General features: G+C 43.6%; 1 long non-coding RNA gene across 1 annotated transcript; it reads right to left on the reverse strand.

Moving 5' to 3' along the window:
- Positions 1–1,941: 1,941 nt before the first annotated feature.
- Positions 1,942–3,729, reverse strand: LOC126101043 (uncharacterized). The gene is made up of 2 exons (XR_007522247.1): positions 3,633–3,729; positions 1,942–2,271 (listed from the first exon to the last, which is right to left on the reverse strand). It is a non-coding gene; the product is annotated as an uncharacterized LOC126101043 (long non-coding RNA).
- Between the last annotated feature and the right edge of the window lie 715 nt (positions 3,730–4,444).

Raw genomic sequence — 4,444 nt, forward strand, 5'->3', positions numbered from 1 at the left:
TGCTAAAAACTCTTCAATCCAGCCACACAGCTGGTCTGATATTCCGTAGGCTCTTACTTTGTTTATCAGGCGACAGCGCCGAACTGTATCGAACGCCTTCCGGAAGTCAAGAAAAATAGCATCTACCTGGGAGCCTGTATGTAATATTTTCTGGGTGTCATGAACAAATAAAGCGAGTTGGGTCTCACACGATCGCTGTTTCCGGAATCCATGTTGATTCCTACATAGTAGATTCTGGGTTTCCAAAAACGACATGATACTCGAGCAAAAAACATGTTCTAAAATTCTACAACAGATCGACGTCAGAGATATAGGTCTATAGTTCTGCGCATCCGATCGACGACCCTTCTTGAAGACTGGGACTACCTGTGGTCTTTTCCAATCATTTGGTACCTTCCGTTCCTCTAGAGACTTGCGGTACACGGCTGTTAGAAGGGGGGCAAGTTCTTTCGCGTACTCTGTGTAGAATCGAATTGGTATCCCGTCAGGTCCAGTGGACTTTCCTCTGTTGATCTAACAGATCGCCAGCCGCGATTTTGCATATTTCGTGCCCGCGGTAACGAATTACAGGCGCCGAACGTCACTACACTGCAGATGCTTGCATCACGACCGTCACCTGAGACAGTGCTACACATCGAGAACGGGGTATAATATTGCTACTCCAGCTTGTTAGGGAAAACAGAGTCGCGAAAATAGTTCTAATGCAAAGTAGGCATAGTATGTAATTCACGTTTAAAGCAATATGTAGTTAAGTAGTTCTGTATTTTCTAAGCGGCACAATTTGTTTTGATGAATATTTATTTTGTATCCCGCCTGGATAGGCGGCGCGTGGGTCTGCTCCTGTGAATTGTTTCTGTAATACGGGCCGAGAGTGATGGAAGCGAGTGGGAGCAGGAGAGGTGAAACTTTAACACTTTTTAATAGAGTCAAAAACACAAGTAAATGTCAAAGGCATACATAACTTTGGCTAGGATATGTAGGTGTGAAGCCGTAGTCCATGTCTAATCTAATACAAAGTCTCAAAAGCAAGCCAGCCCACTCGGTAGTTGAAGCGATGTTTCCAGGCCGTCGGCTCTTGATGAAAATAGGCAGAAATCAAGACGGCACTCGCTGAGCCCCACAGCGTCGGCTAGAGGGCGCTGTGGTCACCGTAATTAGCCTTCTCTCGTAATGCCAACTTACGAGAGCGTGCACCTACGTTGTGGCATCGTAACTATCGACACCACCATTTATTATTTATTATTACTGTTCTACAAGTATTGGTGTGGTGTCACCGCCAGACACCACACTTGCTAGGTGGTAGCTTTACATCGGCCGCGGTCCATTAGTACATGTCGGACCCGCGTGTCGCCACTGTCAGTAATTGCAGACCGAGCGCCACCACACGGCAGGTCTAGAGAGACGTACGAGCACCCTGCCCCAGTTGTACGACGACTTTGCTAGCGACTACACTGACGAAGCCTTTCTCTCCTTTGCCGAGAGATGGTTAGAGTAGCCTTCAGCTAAGTCCATGGCTACGACCTAGCAAGGCGCCATTAACCATTTCTAGAGAGAGTCTCACTTGTATCATCAAGAATGCTGTATACAAATGATGGATTAAAGTTAAGTATTCCAGCAGCTACGTACTTTTCTTTATAGCATTCATTACGTATCCTGTTCCAGACCTCAGCAAGCCTGCTTGGATTTAACGCGTGCATTTCGGCTACTTCCGAGTGGCGTGGCTGTCTTGATACGCCACAACAATTGGTCTGCTTGTTATGTATGCTCACTTGTAGTTCTTCGATAATGGATCACACGAAAACCAGCAAATAAACGAATCTATGTGGGAAACGTTATTACAAGATCTGCTTGCACATCGAAATTATCATTCAGTTTTTCGTTTCGAAGAAATAGATATATAGACAAAACCTTCAGTGCTTTTAGGAAGAATGTAGTACACTATTGAATGCTAAAATTCATTTATTCGTTTGTAATGTGTATTCGTTTGTACGATGGGAACTAAAAGCTCTTCATATAGATCCACAAATAGTATTTACAAGTTATTGATACTCGAGACAAAAAACTTTAAATGAAAACGAAACATCTGTTCTTGCATTTGCCGGCAGCTCGCTCAGAAGATATGGGTTCTAAGCGTATCCTGCGGTCTTCCAAGTCCTCCGTGGGAGGTTTGGCGCCCACTGCTGTCTGTATACTCTCCTGGTTGCTGACATCTCCGCTAGGCAGCGCTGGCTGCGGCACGTCTTCAGAATCGTGTGGCATCGCGGCCACCACCTGCAGACACAGGAATAAGTCGTTATTGAAACCAGCAAGTAAGACGAGGGTTCTAAAGGAACCATCCTGCTGAACGCTTTTAAGCGATTTAGAGAAATCCCGAAAAATTAAATCTGAGTGACCAATTTCAATCGCCGTCATCCCAAATTCGAGTCCACAGCTCGAAGTAGTACAGCTGACAATATCGTGGAGTATTGTTTTCATCCTCTGTTATCATGCCTCAAGAATAAACTTGAATCAAGGCGCAATCCATTACTGTAAAGATTCTAGACATTTCTACATCTCTACATCTACATCTACATCCTGTGAACGACTGTGAAGAGCCTAGCAGAGGGTATTTCCCACTGAAACATTTATTAGGATTTCTCCATATTCTTTTTACGCATGAAGTGAGGGAAGAATGAATGCTTAAATACCTCAGTGCATTCTGCAGTGAGTCTTATTTTATCTCTATAGTCTCTGTGGGGTATTAGCAGCAGAGAAAACTGTACCAAATGTACCGTGTGGCTATTCCTCAGACTGTGGCAGATGGAGGAGAAGAAAGTGGCAGGTTGCTCTTTCAGTAGAACCAAACAGCTTCATCAGCTTTTGCACAACGCACACACACATACACACACACACTTTCCTCTCTTAGCCACTGCCCAGTATTTTTCCAGTCATTAGAACAGCCACTCAATGTGTACTCCAGAATCGACCATCTTGTTCTCAGCAACCTACTTGGTTTCCATACAGTCTTTGTAGCGACTTGGTACAAGACACAACGGGACCTCAAATTAAGTGCCACAATATTATTTTCACGGTTCAGTTCACTGTATTTGACATCAAAATATGAACAGAATTGTTCTGTAACACTGCAAACCATGCGCGGATTGCTTATTTGTATTACTAATGTACCTCACAAGTATGTTGTCCACAAGGTCATCAGTACATAACATGAACAGTGAGGACCCTGGGTGATATCTGAAGTAACTTCTATATCCATTCATGACATACTGTCATAGATAACTTGCTGTGTCCTTCCTACAAAGAAATCCTCAGCCAAGTCATAACTTTCGTTTGATACCACATTTGATTGCGTTTTCGTTAACAAGTGAAGGTGTGATGATTAGTCAAATGCTTTTCGGAAGTAAAGAAATACTCCATTTATTCGATTGCTTTGTGCATGCTTTCCAGAATCTCATGTGACGAAAGCGCGAATTGGGGTCCAAGTGGCCAATGTTTTCGGAAACCATGCTGGGCGATAGCATGGGAAGGCACAGTCCGGTGCGGGCCGTAACGATTTTTCTAACCAGTTACAGTTCCTGGCACCTGCTACAAGCGATGGATAAAGTAATGTGAAACGGGGATAATGGAAGACTTACCGTGAAGACCAAGCAGAGAAGCACAACAGTTCTGGTAGAGGCAGCGATCTCGAACCATACAGCAGGACGTCTGCCTACGGCTTATATTTCTCCCCAGTTCTGCGCGTTTGCTGCGGCACAAAGTGGCTGCGTGTTATATCCTGTGTTGTACCGCCGCGTCTGTCGTGACTGCTGCTTGCATTGCATGTCACTGCTTCAGGGAAAGCACATGTGGTAAAGCAGTGTCTTGCACACCGATTGATTCGTTATACTGTAGATCTACTTTCGGTTTAATGGTAACTAATTCAGGGATTACCAGTAACTCCCCTCCCACACATTCCATTCTTCAAAAAATCGAACTCACATGTACAAATCACACCAGTTTCATGAATCTCAGAGTTTATATCGTATCTCCTGAACTACGTGTTGTACGACAATATGACTTTGCAGGTACATTCAGTGGTATATCTGGATACTGTCTGTAAAATGTGCTCAGAATTGAGACATACTTGATGCTGAAGTTATAATGCATAAACAGCGAAAATGTAGTAAGCGGTAAACTTTTTCCTTTTCTTGTTTTGTGGTGGTATCAGCGAGAAAAAGTTTCGAAATGGTTTGAAATTATGAGCAAAGTTTGTTAGAATCGCTGAGTGCCGTCGTCCTCAAATACTGGTTGAATAAAGCCTGGGTAATTTGCGCACCGTGAGTTACCCTGCCCCAAGAAGTACATAGTTTCTTACTTCCACTATTTTGTCCAAATTTTAACGTAAAACCATAGCTCTTAATGAGCAGATTAAGACAACATTTTGTATTTTTAAATTTGGCCAACAGTC

Source organism: Schistocerca cancellata, chromosome 9 (genome assembly GCF_023864275.1).
Source record: "Schistocerca cancellata isolate TAMUIC-IGC-003103 chromosome 9, iqSchCanc2.1, whole genome shotgun sequence".
Taxonomy (NCBI): domain Eukaryota; kingdom Metazoa; phylum Arthropoda; class Insecta; order Orthoptera; family Acrididae; genus Schistocerca; species Schistocerca cancellata.